The 25,749-nt window shown below is 44.5% G+C and overlaps 2 non-coding genes across 2 annotated transcripts; one reads left to right on the top strand and one right to left on the bottom strand.

Moving 5' to 3' along the window:
* Window positions 1–1,019: 1,019 nt before the first annotated feature.
* On the bottom strand, window positions 1,020–1,092 carry trnav-aac (transfer RNA valine (anticodon AAC)). The gene has a single exon. It is a non-coding gene; the product is annotated as a tRNA-Val (tRNA).
* Window positions 1,093–24,529: 23,437 nt separating this feature from the next.
* Window positions 24,530–24,611, top strand: trnas-uga (transfer RNA serine (anticodon UGA)). Its single transcript has one exon. It is a non-coding gene; the product is annotated as a tRNA-Ser (tRNA).
* Window positions 24,612–25,749: the final 1,138 nt, after the last annotated feature.

The raw sequence follows: 25,749 nt of genomic DNA on the forward strand, positions 1-25,749 counted from the left end.
AGTGAACACGCAAAAGGAATCACCTGTTCAAAGCAAGAACACGTGTTTCAGGTTGTTCGCCCATACAATCCGCCTCTCAATGAATCTTTCAGCTGCATTATCGTTCAGTCCTGGGCATGAAACTTCAGGAAGCCGGGATTTGAAGTGATGAGAGACAGCACTGAACAGATTCATGTGAATGGTGCCGTGTATGTGGAATGTCAGCAATAATGTTAAGTTGGAAAGTTGGGAAAGCTCACCTTATAGAGTAGAAAACTGAAAGTTGGCCTGTTTGAAGCTTCGAACAGAGAAGTTTCGGGTCTGTTAATCACTGTCTGACAGAACCCCTTGTGCAGATTCTGTTGATATGAAGGGGAATCCGATGCCTGTTAAAATTGATAATGTGCGCAGTTACAAGGAGAAGCTAAAAGAGAACATTAAAAGAGACAATAAAATGTGAGGCTGGATGAACACAGCAGGACCAGCAGCATCTCAGGAGCACACAAGCTGACCTTTCGGGCCTAGACCCTCCATCAGAGAGGGGGATGGGGTGAGGGTTCTGGAATAAATAGGGAGAGAGGAGGAGGCGGACCGAAGATGGAGAGAAAAGAAGATAGGTGGAGAGGAGAGTATCGATGCGGAGGTAGGGAGGGGATAGGTCAGTCCAGGGAAGACGGACAGGCCAAGGAGGTGGAATGAGGTTATTAGGTAGGAGATGGAGGTGCGGCTTGGGGTGGGAGGAAGGCAACATGACTGCATGACAGGAAAAATGTACGGGCACAGCAAATGCACGCATAAAAAGCTTGAGCACCTGTGCTCTCAAAATCGGCCCATATTCAGGAGCAGGAAGGAGAGAAATTTAACAAAGCTTTCCAAAGCAATGCTTTGGCATTACCCTCCTGTCCACAGCAGTAGTGTTATGACAGCTGCAATTTTGGGTGGCTGACCAGAATGAAAGGCTCACTGACGACAAGGGCAAGGCAAGGAAACCCTGTCCACAGGAATGAAGAAACCTGTGGCAGTGATAAAAGGTGTGCCAGTGTTTCTGCCCGGTTTCGAACCGGGGACCTTTCGCGTGTTAGGCGAATGTGATAACCACTACACTACAGAAACACAGTGCCCGACTGCTCTACCCACTGTCCTTCGAACACCATTGAAATTTGCAGCCATTCAACATTTGATTTCTCTGTTTAAAATCGATTGATGCTGTCCAACGTTATTGACATTGTAAAAAGTAAAAGATACAACATAAAATTGCCCAGAAAATGTTCATGACGATGTTGTCAGGGTTGCAGGGTTTGGATTGTTGGCCTAGGCCGAATCGACTGGGGCATTTTTTTTTCCTGGAGCATCAGAAGTTGAGGAATGACCTGATAGAAGTCTGTAAAATCTCGCGAGATATGGATAGAGGGAATAGCCAATGTCAATTTCTAAGAGTCGGCCCGAGTGCAAAATGGGAGGGCACATATTTAAGGTGATAGGAGAATAAGTTAAAAGAATTCTTAGGGTCATATTTTCACGCCGAACGTGGTGCGTGTATGGTGTGAACTGCCAGCGGAAGTGGTGGGCGCTTGTAAAAATGACAACATTTCAAAGGCACCTGAGTGTGTGTATGAATCGGTTGGGCGACGAGGAATGAGACCGTCCCACAGCAAAGTGTTCGGCCACTTTAACCAAAGATTGATTGAGACGAAACAAAGTGGATCATAGTTCATCCCTGTTCTCTACCTGTTTGACGAGTCTTTCTAAATACCATTTAAAAACTTCGCTCACATTTCTGCTTCTGCCGCCTACCCAGACACTTACAAAACTTAGTGGAAGAAAAGTTTCCTTGTACGTTTCATTTCATACTTTTCTCCTCTCACCTCAATCCTATTCCTGCTAATATTTAATATTTCCCCCGGCAAAGAAATTCCCATTTTCCACACTATGCATCCCTCTCTTCATTTTATTTACCTCTATCAGGTCACCCCTCAGCTTCTGTGCTGTTGCAAAATTTTGGTTAGCTTACTAGAATGAAAGGCTCACTGACGCAAGGGCATGGCAAGGGAGCCACTCCAATCCAGGGAACATGCTGGTAAATGTCCTTTGCACACTCTGCAATGGTTCCACATTTATCCTGCAGTGTGGCGATGAGAAGTGCGCATAGTACTCCAAATGTGGTCAAAACAACGTCTTGAAGTCATTGCAATAAGATTGGTAAACTTTATACTCACTGCTTGGACAGATGAAGGCAAGCATGCTGTAGGCTTTCTTTCCCACCTGAACCAGTTGTGTTGTGACTTTCAGGAAGCAATGGATTTGCACCCAGATCCCTCTGTCTATCAATGCTCCTCAACCTCCTGACATTTACTACAAACTTTCTTCCTACATTTGATCTCCAAAAATGCATCATACGTGTCCTGCCAACTTTCCACTTGGTCTATATCCTGTTTTATCCTTTGTATCCTTCCGGCCGATCCACATGTCTACCAATTTTCATTTCATCAGCAAACTTAATCAGATGACTGACGTTTACCTCTAAATTACTTACAAAAACTACAAACAGAGGTCCAGGTATTATCCTAAAGGAACCCTACTGGCCACAGACCTCCAGTCAGAAATCCACCCCTCCATAACTACCCATTTCTAACTTCAGACTCACTGTTCATGCAATAGACCCACATGACATATATTTCCTGGAGAGTTGCCTCTAAATCAGACACCAGTCAGGAAGTGGACAGCATCAACCAACCTGATCTCTTTATTTGCCATTGGATTTTACCGAAACAGTTTATAAATTTCAGCCTCACTGTGTAATGTGAAGAGGGGCCGTGGGACAGCAGTTTCCTCTCCTGCTGTCGAATAAAGATCATTCTAACTGTAAAAGGAATTATTGTAGTTTGAAAATTTACCTTCCTGAACTCATTGCCACCTGCTTTAACAGGAAGAGCTGGAATATCCTGATAGATTTCAACGAGAAGCTGCATGTTTACAAATTCAGTGTGAAAATATCAGTATAGTTTATCAATATGACGCTGTCACTGATTGAATGAAGCAACTGCCCAGAAAGAGGCGGCTGTGTGTTTAAACCCCACGATGAACAGTTTGTGTTGGGCACATCACATCCCTGCAGCAATGTTCCCATTTAAAAATTGATAGGAGAACATCCCCCATGCTTAAAAAGCTGCTGAATAAGCGAAGCACAAAGAAGCAGCATCCCCAATATCGGTGGCTCATGTTGCCGCCAAACACCATGAGCCTGATGTGGCGAGAGCACACAACCTTATGAACTGCCTGCAGACATGCTACTGTTGCACCTCCGGCTCTCAATGAGCGAGCTTTTGCTGCGCAGGATTAAGAGAAGTGATTGTATCCCAACAAGACGTCGTTACCAGCAAAGGGGGGCAAAAGGCCGTGCACATTTTATCCAACTTCTTCCCATGCTCTCTGCCTGTCTCCAATCATCTTCTGTCATTCTCCAATTTGTTTGTCTCCCTCATCCTGCCCTTGATTGCTTCAGCCTCTCTCTTGTGCTTTAACATCCTGCTGTGACCAGGGGAGATTGATTCCAGTCTGTATGTCACAGGGCGGATCCAGGAATAATTCTCGATCCTCCATCAGAAAGGGCCAGAAAGAAACGATTTGTTTGTTGGATGGGGATGGGGGCAGATTCCAAAACAGATACCCTCAGGCATCTTACACCAATATCCTTTCAAGTAAAACGACAAAACAATTAACTCATTGTATTCCTGCACTCGGATCATTAGGAACCTAATGCTCTTGGTTTTGAACGAACCCGATGTGCTTTCCTCAGCTCCCTACTGGGTAAGGTAATGGTAATGCATCTGTTTCAAGATCAGGAGTTTGTAATTTTCTCTCTGGCTCGAATGCAGCTCATAGCATCTTTATACTTCCATTTCAATATTTCTCATCCGACTGAAGCCGTGATGAGGTTTGACTTTCTGTTGCACATGAACGAGAATCCTTTCACTGTCTTACATTTGTAAACGTCACCAAGAGCATCCGAGTTAATGTCCCAGCGGCATCAAAGGAAGGCAAGCTGAAATAGTCCCACAAGCTGTGAGCAGGCACTTTTCCATTTCCTAAACCCACCGACCCAATCATGCGGCTTTTAGGAATGGCAAAGAAACAAACCAGAAAACCAAGTCTCAGCTTTATGAATCTTTAAAAATTCTTTGGGAAGTGGAATCAGAAGGGAGTAAAGGGCGAACTGTCCGGTGAACAGAGACAGTCATGGCACCTTCCCCATCTTAAAGAGTCTCAGGCATTGACTCATTTTCTGGGGATCATTCGTTGATCAGGGGCATTAAATGGATTCCTGCCAGAGCTGCTCTGCTTCTGCTATGGTTACTGTCATGAACCAGGAATGGAAGCCAACTCATAGTCGTCAATATAGCAAATGTCAGCCAAAAGCAAGAAGGAGTCAATTTCATGAATATTTCTTCTGATTTAATTTCATCAAACATCCTCTTTTCACGTCTGCATTTGATATTAGAATAATAAAGGCATTCATCCATCCCCTTGGAAACGGAATGAAAACACACCTCTGGCAGAATTTGAACCCAGTCAATAAAAGACGTCAGATAAAAGCAGGAATTGCATCTCCGAGAGACAGTTCACTTCCTAATTGTTAGGGCATAACTTTTGTTTCCAATAACAAAATAACTTCAGTTCTATTATTAATGCTTCACGGGGAAACATATGCCACCCATTTCAAATTCATGAATTGTTTTTATTGTCAACGCCTTCACGAAATGTATTTACTTCTAAATTTCTTGTATCTGCTTTGAAAAATCCTGATCGGTTCTGTCGCAATATATAATGGGTTTCACTGTGAAGAATATGTCGCACTTTTCAAAACCACAAGCGTTTTCGCGTTGTCTTAATCATCTGTTCACAAAATTTCCTTACACCTATAGCCATTTAAATTTGAATTGATTCTCCTGCCTGGCCCTGCCCCCACCCTTGCCCTCCCACCTACATTTTGCCCAACACCTCCCCCCACGATCCCGGTAAGATCCAGCCACTGACTCTCTTCCATTGTTAAATCCACTCCTTCTATGTTTTCTTATTTGTTTTTTTAAACCCTCTGGAATCAGCTGCTAACTTTATTTCTGGAAAATCGTTGCCAACTTAACTCTCTGAGAGAAAGGAACTCTGTTCTAATATTTCCTCATCATTCACTGATAGTTTTGAATCTCTGACCTCTCTGAACTTGATTCTCATGAAAGAGGGAATCATCCTCCTATACAGGCACTCTGAAACTCGCATAGTCAGGAAAAATACGTTTGTTTACTTCCCAATTTTCCCAGGTTCAGATGCAACTTTTCCAAATTTTGCAACATCACGTGTATGTAATCCTGCATCCTGTCCATCATCCCAATAGTCAGCTGTGTATTTTCTAATCTCTGCATTGTTGGTGAAGACCGATGACAAAAATTACATACGATGATCCAATTGAGGCTGAACTACAGACATTACAGTTGCACAATGATCTTTTTGCTGACTTAATGTGACTTATTTTTTCCATTTATAAACTCAACTAACCCAAATTATTGTCTAATCACATTATGGACATCGTTTCTCTGTGGATCAAAAGCTCTCATCTCCTTTGTTACTTGTTGGAATGTGGGAACAGCTTATAATATCAATATCCCAGAAACCCGACTGACTCTCGGCCATTTCCAAGAGAAGTGATATTCAACCACCTCTCTGTGGGGCTGTTGTCACTTGCAGTGCAGATTGGGTCAGGGCAGTAAATTCCTTTACCAAATGTTAAACTGAATCTGAAATTTACATTTAAGTAAAAAAAAACCTCCTAATTATGGTATACTGTCTTTCTGTGTTGATGCCCCATTTGAGCATCGCTTCATGCTTCCCTATATTGAATGAACCAAATGATTACTTTGAGAATGGACGTACTTTCCTCACCTCTCGATATTCTAAACTCTATGGAGCATTGACTGATGTAATTTGTATGCTCCCAGAGAACAGTCCTCACATCCCTAGGATGATTCCAACGAACATTCCTGACGTGACTTTGAAGGCAAGTCTTCCCTTCTCCGAGCTAGGAAATCATTACTGCACTGACCCTCATTTATGCGCTCATTAAAGCCAAGCCAATTGCAGGAAAACTTTTACATGCAGCTGTTGCAAACTGATCACTGTAAAGGTCGACCCAACCCCTCATTGTCGTTTGTCTGCCAATGGGAAGCTTGACTGAATTGTTTAGAATGACATCCTATTTTGTCTGAACACAACCATTCGCTGTTCTGTCTTCACCGTTCCGTTATGTATTTTAACACCAAGTAACTTGTCAGTTTGTCTTACTTTTCCAATATTTCCAAACAATCTCACTCATAGTAATGCAGTGGTTTAGTCAATTCGGAAATACCACAGAAGCAGATGGCAGTGTGTTTGTCTTGTAAATCGGAGGTCATGGGTTGTATCTCTACTCGTGTCTTGTAGCCTATTGGCTGTTAATTCCAGAGTTAAATATTTGTCATTCCCTTTTTGGACCCTAGACCTTCCTTCGAGTGAAGGTGCAACTCGTAGATGTGATCTTAGTGTGACTGAGTTTCCTGTTAACTTTGAAGGAGTAAAGACGAGTGTTTCAAACCTTAAGAGGGCAATGACATCAGTGCGAAGTTAGGGCTGAAGTGAAATGGAAAATTGGGTTAAGAGTTGGCCCAATATAGGGCCGATAGCAGAGATTTACGAAGACAATTCAGAATAGTCAGAAAAAAACGTTCAGTTGTACTTGCTAGTTGCCCTTTGCATTTGAAGACGAGCGCATTTTTTGTTGCAGCCTCATTCTGGCTTCGCAACTGCATTGCATCACACCACCCAGAAGGTAAGAGTCAGGCAGGTAGAGACGCAGAACAAGCAAAACACCTTCTGTGCACGTACAATGACAGTTAAAGTGCTGAGGAGACACACAGCATGCTGAGATGGAGTGAGATTATTTATCTGAAAGAGTTCCTTATGTGACCTCTATTACATGAAGAGTCCCCTCACTTTGGCAAAAGATGTATTTGCAGCCATGAAACTCTGATAAACAAATAAATATTTGCCTCGCTATGGCACAACTTTTAGAGGCAGTGACACAATGTTTTCTGTAGCAGCGTGGCCTCGTGCAAGGGATGCTAGGACTATCAACAGAATTCAAGGCATCAAGAGATACCTATGCGCCTTACAATGTGTTTGCTGTTCCTGCAAGCAGATTTCAATTGCTTTACCCTCTATCTTCCTGAGTTTCCTGCTTGCAGTAAGCACATCAAACCCAAACAAATCTGCCATGTGTTTCCACTTTCACGCTTTATTTGTAGCCACCACCCAAGCGAGCAGACGCACGTACGATAGAGAGATTGGCCATCTCTGGGTCTCTCACTCTGGGATGACATGAATGGTAATGTGCACTTTGTTTGATCCACAAATCAGCTTGCAGTACTATCCCATGCTGATTCAGACAGCACCGCCCTCCCTATGAAATCTGTATGCTGTGCAGATATGCTCCATTTGTGTAAATGTAACATTTGTCTAAATTGCCAAATTCTGCTGGTCTAACTCTGATTTCACACAGAAACATAAACTTGTCCCAGCGCAGACGGAGACGATGCAACCCAGCTTCACTGTGCCCATTCTCCACAATGAGTACATGGGGAGAACTTTTAGTGTCATTCTCTTGACTTCTCCCTGGAACTCAGTGCTACTTTTAACATAATGATCTAATTCATTTTTCAATAATTTGATTGAACCTGCTTTTTTGTGACAATCAGACAGTGATTACAGATCGTAGGCAACCCCTGTGTGAAAAAAAAAGTTTCTCATGTCATTTTTACTTATTTTCCCAATCACTTTAATTCTCTGCCTAATTGTTCTCGATCCTTTCATGCAAGGGAGCATTTTCTCCTTGCTGACTCTGCATAGATACCTCATGACTTGGAAGGTTCAAATAAACCCACTTTTACCCTTCGGTTCTCCAAGGAGAACTGCTCCAACTTTCCAAACCATCTTCACTGCTGACATTCCACATATCCGGCACAATTAACGTGATCCTGCTCAGCGCTTTCTCCACTCACCTCGCGTACACATTTACTGATGTTATCTGCCCAAATATTAGTGATAATCCAAGTGGAGCATAATTCAACGCCAGACTGCATGGATAAATGATCTGAATGGCTTGTTTTGACTTTCACTATTTGCGTTGCCGCGCCATGCTCACTCCAATGACACCTCTGCTTCAGAAGCTCAATCTTATTTCAAGAATCCCTACTTTGTGAAATGCTACCCAATTCTCAAAAAGCTGATCGGGCGACCTGGCAAAACGAATATCAAACAACCAGAGCTCGTCCGACATTTGAATCTGGAACCTCTCACATTCTGGTTGACTACAAATGAGCCAGTAAAACTCTTGCATTTCTACCACAGAATTATGTGTGAAACAGAAGACCATTTGAAGAACATCTTCCCATTCTGTCTCCCTGCTCCCGGGTGGTATTGTTACTCCCTTGCCCTGGGACGGGACACTCTTCAGTTGCGGCTTGAACCATTTTCTTCCTCTTGCAAACAGTACTTGGAGAGAGAGATAGAGGGGCATATGCGCTCTTCTGATCCCTCGCAATTACTTGAGGGGGTGGTCAGTGGCACACATGCACAGGAAATCAGCATCTTTGGTTGGGAACTTCTGACAAATGTCTGTCATCCAAGACAGAGAAAGATGTTGAGCTGCTGGGAAAGAGAGAAATGGACACCAGAGATTCTTCTCTCAGGTAAATAAGTGTGAATTATTTTGTACAGCCTGATTGTTGTTCATAATTTGTCTTCACACAGCAAACCTGCATAAAGACTTTTGCAACATGGCCATCGGTTACTTTGCTGCAACCGGGCACGAGTTATATCTCTTATATCTGACGCCAGAAATCCCACATTAAGAGCATCTGCGTAGAACTCTCACTCATGGCCTCAATCCCGTGCAAAAAAGAAACTGTTCAGCACATCGAGCCCAAGGAGAGTTTCTTGTCACTTTTATCTCTCTGTGGTTATTTAGGAGCGGGGATTTCTGTCCTATTAATAGTGCCTGTGTTGCTATGCTGTCTCCAATAGGCTGATCCATGACTTGATTTATTGCGGTCACGATCCTCTTGTTATTCACAACTTTCCATTTCTTTGGGAGGACCCTGTTGTCTGAAACAGAGTAGGGAATTACTGCAGGTTTCCAGAGCATTGAGCACACTGCATTTCATGCGTCTCATCTTCATTTGTTTTATATGGAGGTTTCATCCAGTGTCGTATTGCTTGTGCTAACATCCTGAGGTATCTGTTTTTGTTATCAACAAGTGTTTCCTTTGCTCTCTCATGACTTCAGGAAGTCGGAACTAATTGAACACAGCTTTCTATTGGCGGGGTGGGGGGGTGCCAGTTGATTGGGAGATTTGGCACAATGGTTGGAAGCAATAATGGACCGTGTGGGATTTGAACTGGGGGCTTCTCGTGTAGCCATAATGCATAATCTTCAAAGCAAGAATCATACCCCTGAACCAATGACCCGGTACAGCTAAAAAAAACCCTTCTGACAAACCAGCCATTGCCACCAATTGCACCCAGCTTTGAACTAGCTGAGACTCACTCACAATGAAGTGCATTCCATGTTGCTCCTGGAATTCAAAAGAGCAAAGGGTCTCAAGAATACCTTCTCATTTTGTCTCCCTGCTCTTGACACAGTTTATAAAATTCAGGCTCACCGTTAATGTGAAGAAGTGCGGTCAGGCTGTGGTTCCCGCTCCTGAAGTTGGATAAAGATCACTGTCGCTGTGTCCGGTGAGAGGAAATGAATCACTGTTGGTTGGAAACATTTCTTTCCGAACTCTCTGTCACTCTACTACAACAGGAGGAGCGGGAAACTCCTGAAAATTGCAAATAAATTGGGTGTCTGTTGGTTAATTAATAAAAGATCAGGATAATAGTATTAAAATGGTGCTGTCACCATCTGAAAGAAGAGGCTGCCCAGATGGAGGTGGCTGTGTGTTTAAACCCCATGATGAACAATTGGTGTATTACTTTGCACATGAAGGGAACAGGGCATTCTCTCCAAAACATGGGGCACACCACATCCCGAAACTATGTTCTCGTGTAAAAGTGCCAAGACATTTGAAACCAATCAAAAACAAGACTTTGATCAATCTATGTTGTCACCAACAACCTCTGCCCTCACATCGACTCCAGGGCAGATCCAGGGCTTATTCCCGACTCTCTATCAGGTGCAATGAGAGACGAAGGATCTGAGTGGGAAGAAACAACTGAAGAGATTCCTCTATCGGATATTGTTCGGTTAATTTAGCCACCAAAACACAATATTTCTCTCATTTCACCAAGAAAAGTGTCATGAGCATCATTAATAGAAATACAGAATCCTCGGAGTTGTTTAATGTGAGGCCAGACACGAAAGTGCCTGTGATTGTAATGCACGACAAAGATGCTTTGCGATCTCAGACAGACTTTGATTTCACAACAAACCACGCTCCCAAGCTGTCGAAGATTTTCGTGAAAAGAAGCCAAACAGCGAGTAGAGTACACCGTTGCAGACAATAAGTTCTTGTTCAGGATTTGAACGTGGGACCTCTCACAAGCCTTTTAATAACCTGAAATGAGAATCATATTTCGACACTAACATAGCCAACTACACCTTTCACTTGTAGCCGAGGCGACCCTCATACAATAACATTTTTCCCAAACTCAGATGTCAGAGGCTTGTTTCAAGGTTTCATCTGCTCAAAGGCTGTGTAATAATATCTCTCAACAGGCTGATTGCATTTTTAAAAATCTCAGTTCGGGCAGTGAAAGCAACAACGAACAGTTTCTTCCCATTCTGCCCCTGCTCTGGGGCAGTTGCTATTTTCTCTTTTTCCCCCAGGACCGGAGTCTCTTCAATGGCAGATGGATTAAACCATTTCCTTCCATGGGCAGGCAGTGCTTGGAGATGGTATACGTTTTGCAGCTCCTTCTTAAACACTGGAAGGGCAAAGAAGCAGAAGAGGCAGAATCAGATGTCAGGGAATTATTTATGGTAACAGGGAACTTTAGTCAACTGACAGGAATCAGAAACAAAGAGGAGAAGAAAGAAGTCAAAACTGGGGACTATTCTGTTTAGAAACTTAATATGGGATCTTCATGTGCAATCTGTTTGATTTCAGGATTCAACTTCACACAGCAATCTTGCAGCAAATAAACTTTACGACACCGACATCGGTTCACTTGCTGCGACCCAGCAGGAATTAATTACTGACGCCGATAGTCCCAGATTAAGAGAAACCGATTGAAACACTTATTCAGTGAGTGTCATTCCCAACGTTTATGAGCAGCGGGGCTGCAGGTAGTTCAACGCGGAAGGGAGGGTTAAAAATGAGCCATTGTTTCTCCCTCACACGCCCACTCTGTCACAGAGACAGTAGAAAATGTCAGGAGTCACAGGATACCAGGCTTTCATTCCACAGGGTTGTGTGAAGTCACATGCTTTCAAAACGCTGCTCCTCCTTCAGGTGAAGTGGCACTTTCCACCGGCATCTCCACATCTCAGAGACAGGGATAGTGACGCCATAAACCTACAGCGTGATTCCAGTGCAGAAAGAAGCCGTTCAGCTCATCGAGTCCACGGTCACTCTCTGACCCTTGTATCTCTCTGAGATTATTCACTATCTGTAATGGCTATCCTAATAATGGTGTATCGTGTTTGTCCCATGACTTTTTCTCCGATATGATAATCCTCGTGTCATTCACAACTTTTCATTTTGCCGGGCGGACGTTGCTGTCTGAAACAGCGTGAGCAACTGCCGGAGGGTGTCCTGTGCGTGGAGCACACCACAACTGATGCGTTTCACATTCAACGATTTACTCCTGCCATGTCAGAGAACAGCTTTAATCAGATCATAGCAGACCAACAGAGAACAGGAGAATACCACGCAGACCTTCACAAGAGTGTCACCTCACCAGCGTAAACTTGACCCATATATCAGTATGGGATATTTATTTCAGATGCATGGTGTTGCTGGAAGCGGATCAAAATGCATCACAATGATGAGGTCTGATTTCGATGAGATCAAGATCAGTTTGAGATCCCTGAGAGTCTTTGCAGTGAACATTTATCACATGGGGTAGAAGGAAGCAAGATTAAAACAACCTCTGCCCATAGTCAACAGATATCATCGCTGGTGGTGAAAAGTCCGGTATAAATACAACTCTCTTTATCTTCAAGGCTCTAAAATACGATCCCCCTGTTTACTGGTCCTGATCTGTGGAAACAGTTTCTCACTGTCTGCTTCATCCAAACACTAGCGGCAAGAAATATCTGTTTAATCTGATTTTCACTGAACAGAACAATCCCAGCCTTTGGAGTCCGTCCAAAAAATCCAAATTCCCTCATCCTTGGGCATGCTGAGGCTGGAGAGTTGCGTCGCAAATTTAGGAACAACGTTCATATGGTCGGTGGAAGCATGGAAGCGAAACAAAACAGAAATCCAATCTCCAGCTAAGTGAATCTTTAAAAACTTTTTGTAATCCAACTGGAAGAAAATGGGATAATAATCTGCCATTAGAGTGAACCCGGTGCAGAAGAAGAGGCAAACAGAACCATCCGGGGAGCAGAGATACAGATTGAGAAGAAAATGTTACTGAAACTTTTCAGTTGCTTCGAATTCCCGAAACAATGCGAAATGTACCGCACTCTGGGGGTTTGGGGTTTTGGGGGTGGTGGGGGGGGGGGTGGTGTGCAGAATACCTTTATACAGGCAGCTTGTTGGTCGAGAGGCATGATTCTCACGTAGGGTCATGTACAATACTGACATGCAGGAGGTCCCAGGTGTAAATCCCGCATGAGCTCTGTTTTTTTTTAACTCTCACTTTTGCCAAAAAAAAAACTTGCTTCAATGAAGAGATAATGGGAACTGCAGATGCTGGAGAATTCCAAGATAATAAAATGTGAGGCTGGATGAACACAGCAGGCCAAGCAGCATCTCAGGAGCACAAAAGCTGACGTTTCGGGCCTAGACCCTTCATCAGAGAAGGGGATGGGGAGAGGGAGCTGGAATAAATAGGGAGAGAGGGGGAGGCGGACCGAAGATGGAGAGTAAAGAAGATAGGTGGAGAGAGTATAGGTGGGGAGGTAGGGAGGGGATAGGTCAGTCCAGGGAGGTGTAAAGAACCTATACTCTCACCTATACTCTCTCCACCTATCTTCTTTACTCTCCATCTTCGGTCCGCCTCCCCCTCTCTCCCTATTTATTCCAGCTCCCTCTCCCCACCCCCCTCTCTGATGAAGGGTCTAGGCCCGAAACGTCAGCTTTTGTGCTCCTGAGATGCTGCTTGGCCTGCTGTGTTCATCCAGCCTCACATTTTATTATCTTTGCTTCAATGAAGCCCGTCATAGGAATGGGGCAAAGCTATGATTGCAGCGAACACAACAAGGGAAAAGAATTGTTCAAATTGAAAACGAATGCTCTTGTTCAACACAATCCTACTCTAAATGAATTTGCAGATAGAAAGAACTGCAAATGCTAGAGTCAGAATCGTCACACCATGGAGCTGGATGAACACAGTGGGTCAGGTAGCATCAGATTAGAAGGAGTTTTGATGCTTCGGTCCTGGGCTATTCATCAGAGTGAATAGTCCAGCTGTGCTATTGATCAATTATATGCATGTGAAACTTCAGGTCGATGGGATGGGAAGCAATTCGAGACAGCACTGAACAGGTTCATGTGAATGGTGACATGTATGAGCAAAGTCAGCAATCTAGAGAGATTGGTAAGTTGAGACAGTTCTCCTTGCTGAACGGAAAACTGGTTTGATTGCAACTTCCCAGGTCATGACGGGTATGAACAGAGGAAATCAGGGGGTGAAAATGCTCACACCCCTGAAAGGATCGAGAACGATCAGGCAGAGACTTAAAGTCATGAGGAAAACGTCAGAGTGACATGCAAAGGAGCGTTTTTTGACAAAAAGTAATGAAGGCCTGCAAATGACACATTTGACTGCGACAGAGGCAGATTCATTCACCACAAAACGGAATTCGATCGTTATTGTTAAAAGTAACAATATGCTGAGTTACAGGGAGAAGGCAAAATAGATACTCATTTACTCATTGCGGGGAACGGGCACAGCTAGGCTGGCTGCATGGTTTCCATTTGCTTTGTGACAAATGTTTTGATTCTGAATGGAATCAGATTTTGACCAACAGAGTGTGGGAACTGAGACAGCGGTTATACTTACACAGCCATGGCACGTTTGTGCAACAGAATAATACACAACAATAGTGAAGATCTCTTGGCATCATTCTTGACGGTACATTCCACAAACCAGATGTAAAGCTGAATCCTTTTCTGAACAAAACCACTGTATCCAACAGCAAAGTGGTGCAATGGGAGCATGCTGGCACCATAACTGTGAGGTAGAAGCATCAGAAACCATCCTCTCCTCTTTGCACCAGGTGCGTCATGTTTTGTTCTGTGTTTTGATCAATTTTCCCCTTCTCATAGTTTCATGTGTGTGAAATTAAATATCACATACTGAAACACGGGCCAAATTTAGACAGGTGAGGTTACATGCTTGTGACGGTCTGAAAGTTCTTCTGCTGTTCTCAGTCGGTCTCCTCTGAACTGATTTGTAAACCTTTTCTCTGAGACGGGAATAAACTGGGGAAGTTGAAACACATTCTTCCATGCCCTGCAGTAATTCTCCATGCTAAGATGCAAATAACAAGAGGAGCAGAATGTCGGAGACAGCATCACGGCATAGGCACCATTATTAAGGCAAGATATCACCAATTGGGAAAACACCTCAGAGAAATACAAGTGACAGAGAGTAGATGGGCCGAACGGCTTCATTCTGCGTGGGAATGACACCATGGGGTTATGACATCACTCTCCCTGTCTCTGTGAGGGAGCGGGTGGGGGAGAAACAATGGCTCATTATTAACCCTCCCTTCCGCTTTGTCCTGTCTGCAGCCCCGTAGCTCAGGGCCCATGGGGATGTCTCTCAGTGAGCGAGTGTTTTACTCAGATTCACATAACGTGGTCAGACATTAACTCCTGCTGTGGATGCAGCAAAGAAACTAATGCCAGCTTTGCAAAAGACTGCCTGCGGGATTGTTGTTTGAAGACTAATCCTGAAAATCAAACAGGCTGCACCAGAAAAGAACTTATTTTAATTTACCCAAGGGAAGAGTCTCCTGTGTCCATTTATCTCTTTCCCACTAGCTCACCGTCTTTCTATCTCTCGGATAGCAGGCGTTGGGGAAAAGTTCACAATTTGATAATTACCTGCATATGCGTGTAACTGACTCACCCACCCCAAGTGACTGAGAGGGAGGAGATCGAAAGGGCACTGCCCTTCCCCAGCACTGCTTGCAGGCAGAAAAACAATGTTTTAATGAGACGGTTCTGGGCTAATGGACAAACAGCACCGCCCTGCAGCAGGGAGACAGAATGAGACGATGATGTTCTGGAAGTTGTTTGATCCTTGGAATTCCTGAAGCAATGTGGGATGTATGTCACATGAAGTGAGTCTCAGTTGGTTGGGGAGTTGGCCATTTGGCCTACAGGTGGCTCATTGATCCAGGGATATGATTCTTGCTTTGGATCTTACAGCATTTAGAAGTGCCAGAGGGCCCTGTCTCATATCCCACACAACCGCACTCATTTTGTCAAAATACCCAATTAATTAACTCAAAAAGCAGCTTCGTGAAATGCGGTCGAACTGCTTGACTTTGGGATAGACTAGAAGTACCGTTCTGTGTTCAGTGAACACAGCAAAGGGGCGCACTTGTTCAAAGGAAGAGGAAGAGTTTTAGGATGTTCACACAGGCACTCGGACTCTGAATCCTTAGGCTGAAGTATTGCTCAATTTCGAGTGTGAAACTTCAGAAAACAGGAATGTGATATGATTGGAGGTAGCGGTGAACAGGTTCATGTGAATGGTGGTCAAAGAGGAGAAAGGAAACACACAACAGGCCAGGCTGCATCAAAACAAAATGTTTCAGGAGGCAGAGAAGGCGTTGTGAGTATGGAGCATTGAAGATAGCTCCAAATATTGAAGGTTTGAAATGTGCCTGTACGTCAGAAATGAAGATGGGTTGGAAAGTTGAGACATTTCTCCTTGGGGAACAGAAGTCTGCAAAGCGATCCGAATGCAGCTTTCCAAGTCACAAGGGGTCTAGACAGTGGAAATAGAGGCATGAAAGTGCTACCACACCACACCTGAAAGGATTGAGAATGACCAGGCAGAGATTGGAAGGCATGAGGAAAACGAAGTAACAGTGACTTCAGGAAGAACGTTCTCACACAAGGAGTGGTTCGGGTCGGTAAATCACGATCTGACAGCGACAGAGGCAGATTCAATCAACACATAACGGAATTGGACAGTTATGTTAAAAGTACCTGTGCAGATGTTACAGGGAGAAGGCAAAAGATTGATACTGAAAGTGATAATCATTTGCTTATTGTGGAGACGTGGCATAACTAAGGTAGGGTGCCTGGCCTCTGTCTGTGCTGTGACAAGTTTTGTGATTCTGAGTGAAATCGACCAACAGAACGTGGGAAATAAGACAAAGGTTATATTTGCACAGCTGTGATACGTCTGTGCAACAAAACAACAGTGAAAAACATTTAACATCATCCTCGAATGGAAATGCTGCACTGCAGATGGAAAGTTGAATACTTGCCTGTGAAGCTGGCCCAACAATGTAGCCGAGTGGCGCAGTGCGATGATGCTGGGGTCATAACCCAGAAATCGCTGGATCAAAACCATCCTCTGCTATTTTCTGCAGGTGAGAGTTGTGGTTTGCAGTGGCCTGCACCACGCATTTTAATCAGCTCTCTGCTTTGCTCAGCTTCACGTATCTGAAATAAATTCCTCATGTTGATGCACTGGCCAAGTTCACACAGGAGAGCTGATACACTTGTGAAGGTCTGAATGGTCTTCTCCTGTTTTCAGTCTGTCTGCTCCGAACGGAATGTAAAACTTCCTCTCTGAGATGGGAATAAACCGGTGAAGTAGAAACTCATTACTTGCAATATTTTTGTTTTCATGCCTGGCAATAATTCCCCACGCTGTTTCAGGCATGAATGACAAAAGAATCAGGATGTCAGAGACTGCATCATGACACAGACAGAGTTCACCATTATTAGGGACAGATATCACCGATTGTGAATAACTACAGAGAAATACAAGAGGCAGCGAGTCGCTGTGCAATCTATGGGCTGAACAGCTTCTTTCTGCACGGGAATGACACCATGGATTTATGATGTCACTCTCCCTGTCTCTGTGAGGGAGCGGGTGGGGAAGAAACAATGGCTCATTATTAAACCTCCCTTCTGCGTTGTACAGTCTGCAGCCCCGCAACTCAGGGCCGTTGGGAATGTCTCTCAGTGTGTGAGTGCTTCACTCGGATTCTCTCAACGTGGGACTGTGGTGTCAGACATTAACTCCGGCTGTGGAGATCACAAACAAACGGACGCCCGGTGTACGGACAAGTTCTGAACATCAAACAGGCTGCACAGAATGATCGCATTTTAAGTTGCTGAAGAGATTAATCTCTAGTTTTGTCTTCTATCTTTCCCAGCAGCTCTCCATCTTTCTGTCTGCCTCTGATAAATGTCATTTGATGAAATTTCAAAATCACCATTTACAACTTGCCGTATAAGTCTGACTCCACCCCTTCTGCTCCTTCCTTCTTCCAGTGTTTGAGAGACAGCGACAAAGTGTGGACCACCCACAGCACTGCCTGCCCGTGGCCAAATAGTTTAACGAGTCTGCCGATGGAGAGAGCTCTGCCTCCGGGATAGTGAGACAGAATAAACAGAAAATGTTCATTGCTGCATTCATTGAAGCAACAGGGAATAGGATTTTTTTAAGCAACACGTTCAGATATGTTCTTACATACCTCTGGAGCAGATAGAACTTCAACTCTGTCTGCTACATCCGAGGTAGGGAGATCATCACTGCATGATTGGCACCTCATTTATTGTTAAGTGGTGCATCAGCAGACTGCGTCATTGGTCTTGTGGTCTGATTCTCACATCAGGTGGCTGTTAGAAATGTGAGACGTTGCTGGCGTGAATCCTGCAAGAGCCGTTGTTGCCTCTGATTTTTATTAATATTCAGGGGAGCATGCGGTGGTTCTTTATGAAATTGATTTCAGTCTATGATTGCGAAGGGTGTTTGCTGCAAATATGTCACATGCATCCACTTCACCGGACGAACGTTTAGGGTTAGTAATTGTGTGAAATAATGTTTCACTAGATTGGTTCGTAAACTGGCGCAGTAACTGAATAAAACGATGCCAAGTCTCAGCAGAGAAACAGATGACAATGAAACAGGCATCTGAGGACAAATTTGCTTCTTTTGCAAGTGAAATTTACTGCTTCCCAACGTGGGGTCCATTGAAGTGAAGCAGCAACAGAGGCTACCTTTGCTGGTGCTCACCTCATGTATCACATTTCCACCTTGGTCCCCGTAAAAATCTCAACTCAACTAGAAGCCAGGTGCCCACTGTGGGCCAGTGGCGTAATGGATAATGCGTCTGGCTTCGGATCAGAAGATTGCAGGTTCGAGTCCTGCCTGGCTTGAGCACGGCTCGCCCATTTTCAAGGCTAGAAAGCTGACATGTTCATCTGAATTTGGAATATATGGCGGGTGATTTTGTTGTCAGATTCCGCGAAGCTAAACTATGAAATTGGAAGTTGTGCATGAGCAGTGTTGGGGACCTTTTCAGCTCACTGTTGGTTTCATTTCCGAGCTCACAACAACAGGTTTCATTGCCTGGAGAATTTGTTTGTGTTCTATGTAAATCTGCCTTTTGTCGGCGAAACATGTGTGGGGACACAGAGTGAATGTGAAGCACCTGGAGTCAGTGTCATCCTGAGGGATGTGTCCGTATATCTCCCTCTGTGGCTGAACGTGAGGATGAGTTCCATAAGTGGGCTGTAACACAGCTTTACTGTCACAAAACCTTGATTACAGTGTTAATCTCATTGATATTTGCCCTTCATACATCAGAATGCACAACACGGTGTGCCAAATACTGGAAACTGAGATTAGGATAGATAGATACCTGATGACGCGCACTGACACAATGGCCCAGATAGTCATTTTTTTCCACGTGATAAAAACTCGAAGACAAGGAGAAACTGACCTGTAACCAAAAGGATCAATAATGGAAAGGCAAAAACAATGTCATTGTGAAATGATACAAGTCCTCCAGCGTGTTCCCTTGTTGTCTCGTGGTTCAGATTTGGTGTTTTTGGATCCACCTGGTTTGAAATATTGAGTTGAAGATCTTCCCTCCTAGCTTTTAGAGACACCAGCTTTGCTGACTCATTGTAATTTTATTCATTAACTGGCACGACTGGCTCGGCAGCATTCAATCAATCAACCACATTGCTGTGGGTCTGGGGTCACATGTAGGCCAGACCAGGTAAGGGTGGGCAGTTTTCATCCCGAAAGGGCATTAGTGTCCCGGATGTGTTCTTCTGACAATCGATTGCATGGATTGCATCACCTCCCCTATGAGGGAAGGAAAGGGGCTGTGAGGTAACTAACTGTGTCCCAAACAGTATTCAAGCTAACATGAAACAAAGAACTGCGGATGCTGGAAAACTGAAACAAAAACAGGAATTGACAGAGTGACCCAGCAGGCCTGTGGAGAGATACAGAGTTAACGTTTCAGATCCTCTAAGCATTCGTCAGAACCAGATCAGTTTTGCCCCTCTATATTATAACACCAGGGAAATTATCGCTTTTGTCTGTCGAATCAGTATATTTATCAAAATATCGCATTAGTTTCCAGTCATCAACTTTACAACTTTAACAGATTTTTATCTGCTGTAATGCTGCTTCCGTCTCCCTCAGTTGGTGAAAGGCTCTGCTTGTATGGAATTATTTGCCTTTTCCTTTCAGTTAGTTAGCAGCAGTGTTTAATGGAGAATTGGTCCTTTTAGTGTCTACCTCAATATGCATCTCTGCTTGTCTTTGCTTATTCACTTCATCCCCTTTTATATTCTTCGACTCTCTAACCATCCATATTGAGGGCAGCACGGTGGCACAGTGCTCGGGAGCAGCGTTTAATTCCAGCCTTGGGCGGCTGTCTGTGTGTAATTTGTGAAATCTCCCTGCGTCTGCATGGGTTTCCTCCCACAGTCCAAAGATGTGCAGGGTGGGTGGATTGGCCGTGCTAAATTGCCCTTGGTGCTTAAGGAGGTGTAGATTAGGTAGGCTATAGGCAAATGGGTCGAGGTGGGATGCTCTGAGGTTCAGTGTGGACTTGTTGGGACAAAGGGCCTGTTTCCACACTGTAGGGGTTCAATATCTATATCCCGCATTTCCCATTGCTGCTCTTTGAAAAGTCTGGAAATCAGAGAGTATTTGAGACTGGAGCTGCTGAGAGGCTTCCCCATCACAACCAACACTCCCAACCCAGTTGTAAAGCTTGGAACTGGGCTGACATTCTCCAAATAGAGTTTCTGTCAATGAGGACCGAACAAAGGATGTACTTATTCCCTCAAAACATGGTGAGTGTTTAGACTTCTAAATAGAATTCCTAATCCACCAGAAAAGAAACAAATTGCTGCAATTATACAATTATAGTGATGTTTTTACTGTTGGTGTAAAATGATTGAACAGGGTAACAGCAGAGAATGAGAGTGATCAGTTCGTGGTGCCTGTCTCATTAAAACAATATTCCGCAGTAGGGCTGCAGTTTATTCTGCCGGACCTTGTTATTCCTACCAAACCCCAGGATGAATTAATTGTCAGCAGGAAACCATTCCCTGATGGGGAGAAAATAGGCGACAGGAATACCAGCACCGAATGACAATTATCTGCACTCAAACAAAGGCACCATGCTCAGTTCTCTGCACTGACAGGACAATTAATGGTCAAGTGGTATTGTTGCTGGACTGTTTATTCAGAAAGCCAGGTAACTTTCTGGAGACCAAAGTTCAAATATCACCCTCAGAAGATGATGGGATTTCAATTCAATAAATAACTGTAATTTAGAATGCAATGATGGCCATAAATCCATCGTCAGGGGACCAAAACCCATGTGGTTCCCTCATGTCCTTCAGGCATCTTTGATCCTTACTGATCACGCCTACATCTGACTCCAGGCCCACAGCAAACATGGTGGATAATTCGCAACGGGCAACAGATGTTGGCCGAGCCAGTGGCACCCTCAGTCTGTGAATGAATAAAGGGGAGCAAATAACTTTGTTGTTTAGATCAATAATATGCCAATTCAGAAACGTTGAAACGAGGAATCTTCAATGTAAGGCTCAGGCACCGCTGGGATTTTAACTCAAGATCGCCTGTTTACTACACACTTTTTTACCCATCTATAGGGCCATTTCCTTAACCACGCAATCACAGTAACTTGGGGAACTTTCCTGTATCAGTGTTACTCAGTGAGAATTTCAATCTTACACCACGTTTCCACATGGATTGTTGACAGCTCAATATTCTCCTGTGAAAATACATGGAAAGAGACAATTTTCTCCCGAGATTATGGGAACTGCAGATGCTGGAGAATCCAAGATAACAAAGTGTCGAGCGGGATGAAGACAGCAGGCCAGGGAGCATCTCAGGAGCACAAAAGCTGACGTTTTGGGCGTGGACTCTTTGGTTTAAACCTGACAATTTCACCTGTTTCAGCTGACTGGATAAAGAGCATGGGCTCATCCTCTTGGGTCCCATGAACAAAGTTAACACACACTGAGGGAACCTAACAAGACGAAAAGGTTCATTTTGGTTACTGAGCAAAGGTAAAGCCTGGCCCATTGGAGCCAATATTGATCCTTGCACCAATATCTCCACACTCACTTCCTGCCTCATGCCCCCGCCGCCCCTCACAGCCATTGTTACCTTTCTCTTTTGTTTCACTCCCACACTTTGCTTCTGAGCGTGCTCCTGACCGTTTGTAGGTGTTCAGTTAGAAACAGCAACCCGGATGCCTGGGATAGTGCTTCATTCAATGGGATTGGATTTAATTCCCACCCCTAATTCCTCCACAGATAGATGTGATAAGTTACTTTTTTAAACACTCAAACTCCTTGGCACATAGGTGCAGCTTTGATGCTATTAGAAAGGGAGTTCCAGGATTTAGAAGCAACGACACTGAAGGAACAGCAACATAGTTCAAACTCAGAATGGTGAGAAACTTGGAGGGGAGTTTGTTGTGGTCAAATTCCCATGAAACTGCTGCCATTATCCTTCAATGCGAAGGCAACCTCTCACTGGACTGATTCTGGTCGATTCAGAGTGCGTGTTCTGTGCATAACCAGGAACTTACTTCATTCCTACAGTTAACGGGAAGAGATACAAATCATCATTTCCTGACTGGGAATTGTACCCATGCCTGAGCAATGCAAACCCTGAATGCCAACCAGCTTACATGACGCTAACCCTTGCGACCTGACTTGTACACAGCCCCGCGCCTGTTCCTACACCAGAAGCACCTTCACCAGTGAAGTGTGTCTCTCCAAGTTTCAAAATGATTCATATGATTGCCCTGCGTTTCAATGTGGAGAAAGCTGGGCTGTGAGAAGTGTCTCGGTCCGAAACGTCAGCTTTTGTGCTCCTGAGATGCTGCTGGGCCTGCTGTGTTCATCCAGCTTCACACTTTGTTATCTTGGATTCTCCAGCATCTGCAGTTCCCATTATCTCTGTGATAATCTGATGTTGTTCAGTAGATGTATTGCAGAAAATCTGCTGTTAGCAGGAGATAGCAAGAACTGCAGATCCTTTATTCATACAAAGGATGAGGGCGATGTTTGGAGAGGCCAACATTTATCAGCCATTTCCAATTTCCAGAGAGGGCAGAAAAGAATCAACCACATTGCTGTGGGTCTTCAGTCACACATAAGCCATACCAGGTAAGGATGGCAGTTTCCTTCCTGAAAAGATATCAGTGAAACGGGTAGGTTTTTCCCCAACAATTGACTTAACTCCCAAAATGACTAAATGTCTGTCTATCTCAGCCTTGAACATACCTCGCCTTGACAGAACACAACGGGCCAAGCAGCATCAGAGGAACAGGAAAGCTTGATGTTTCACGTCGGGACCCTTCTTCACAAATGGGGGAGGGGAAGGGGATTCTGAAATAAATAGGGAGAGGGGGAAGCGGATTGAAGATGGAGAAAAGAGATGACAGGGTGAGAGAAGACTGACAGGTCAAAGAGTCAGGGTGAGAGCCAGTGAAGGTGAATGTAGGTGTGGCGTTAAGGGGGGAATAGGTCAGTCCAGGGAGGATGGACAGGTCAGCGGGGCGGGATGAGGTTAGTGGGTAGGGGATGGGGGTGGGGCTTGAGGTGGGAGGAATGGTTAGGGAGGCGGGGACGAGCCGGGGTGGTTTTGGTGACATGTCCATCCTGGGCCTCCTTCAGTGCCACAATGACGCCACAAGAAAGATGCAGGAACAGCATCTCATATTTTGCTTGGGAACTCTGCAGCCCAAGAGTATCAATGTGGATTTCACAAGCTTCAAAATCTCCCTCCCCTGACCACATGCCAGAACGCTCTGGGAACTGGAACCACAGGCGAATGGAGTGAACTTTCAAATTGAGCACAAACAGTCCAGACACCTGCCACTTCTTTAAGAGGCTGGGTGTTATTGGGACATGAACTGAGCTGAGACATGGAAAGAATTCTCGTTCCTGCACATCAGGAATTCAAATCTCGGCTCCGGGACAATGAGAAAACTGAGAAATAGACAAGGCACTGAAAGAGTCAAAGGGAGACAGGCCCGGTTATAGAAGATCTGGTTCCCAGTGATGTGGATGGGTCTGCAGAGGGTAGGATCAGTCTGATCCCATGTCCCCTCAATGAATGTCCCAGGTTTTATTTTGGAAAAGTACAGCTGTTACAAGACAATTGTCATTCCAAGCGAAGCAGTTAAAAGTTTGAATTCACTACAAGCCCGCTTTAAGGGCTGCTGCAAGAGCTTGCCATTTTCTGTGGTTCAATTGGCTGGTGCTTTCGACTGTGAAATGTGAAGTTGGTGGTTTGAGGCCACTGAGGAAGGAACAAGTGCTGTTCTCCCTCCACCAGTTCCCTTTTGACTGTCCAGTTACGGGTTTTAATGTAGTCAGGAAAATGTTCACCAAACTGAAATCTTGTTAGGTGAGTGACCATAAAGTTATTTCCATGTTGCTTTAATAGGTACAATAAAGAGCTGGGAACGCTTGGAATCAGAATCAAAAGCCTAAGCTGCACTACATAAAGGAGTAAACAGAGTTCTGAAGAAGTTCTGAAATGTTGACTCAAATTCTCTGCCCACAGATGCTCCCAGATCTGCTGAGGTTTTTTTTCCTGCAATGTATATTTTCATTTGCAAATGAACGTTTATTTTATCTATTGGAATTAAACAACCCGAATCACCATGTATTACATTAAACACTTCGAAATCTGCAAAGTGATTAGATTCAAACAAACCCAGCAATAATTCATCCACAGCGTGACTGGCCATGCAAAATGACCTGAAAAGAGAAACAGAAGGGCATTTCTCCCAGTTGTCATGGCCGAGTGGGTAAGGCGATGGATTTGAAATCCATTGGGTTATTCGTGCGCAGGTTCGAATTCTGCTGACTACGGGTGAAAGCTGAGTACAAACGCAAAGGCTGTTTATGACAGGAGTCAAAGCAGGGCCAGCAAGAGATTGCTAATGGTAGGAAAAGGCAACTCACTGCCGGTCATGTTCAAACAAACCAAACCTTCATAAAAGTTGTGATCGGTGATAATGGGAACTGCGGATGCTGTAGAATCCAAGATAACAAAGTGTGAAGCTGGATGAACACAGCAGGCCAAGCAGCATCTCAGGAGCACAAAAGCTGACGTTTTGGATCTAGACCCTTCATCAGAGAGGGGGATGGGGAGGGGGACCGCCTCCCCCTCTCTCCCTATTTATTTCAGAATCCTCTCCCCATCCCCCTCTCTGATGAAGGGTCTCGGCCCGAAACGTCAGCTTTTGCTCCTGAGATGCTGCTTGGCCTGCTGTGTTCATCCAGCTCCACACTTTGTTATCTTCATAAAAGTTAACGTGTTTTCGGATATAAACTTTCAGGGACAAACATGGTGACACGGTGAGCCATTTGCTGGAACTCCAGACTAAACTTTCTCGTGGCGTTGAAAGTGAAATAAGCTTTGAATTCTTGATCTGCAGGCAACGAAAATCCTTTGAAGGTCTCACCGAGAACAGCAAAAGCGGAGGGGAAGCTGAAATAGTCCACAAGCTGCTCATGGGTATGTGCCAATTTATGAACCCCACCAACCGAATCACTGCAGTTGCTGGGAATGAAAACAAAACACAAAAACCCAGGCTCAGCATTATGAACCTTTAGAAGGGAGGGGAGAATGAAGCGTGAATCTCTCCAACTGAACAAAGACAGTCAGGCACCATGCCCTTCTTGAAGAGGCTCACACATTGACTCTGATATTCTCGGGGACATTTGTTGCTGTGTGTGCAAGTATTCTATGTAATTTTCTCCTACAAGGATAACTTATATATAAGCCATGTGTCAGCTTTTGACACCTCCTCCTACCGTCCCCCGATCATAACCCCACCCCCGACCACCAAAACAGCATCTCCCAGACCACCCATAACCTCATCACCAGCAGCCTCCTACCTCATCGTTCTCCAACCCCACACCGCCCGCTTCTATCCCCATCCCAAAATCCAGAAACCCGACTGCCCTGATCGACCCATCGTCACTGCTCCTGCCCCAACGAACT

This window comes from Stegostoma tigrinum, unplaced genomic scaffold (genome assembly GCF_030684315.1).
Source record: "Stegostoma tigrinum isolate sSteTig4 unplaced genomic scaffold, sSteTig4.hap1 scaffold_92, whole genome shotgun sequence".
Classification (NCBI taxonomy): domain Eukaryota; kingdom Metazoa; phylum Chordata; class Chondrichthyes; order Orectolobiformes; family Stegostomatidae; genus Stegostoma; species Stegostoma tigrinum.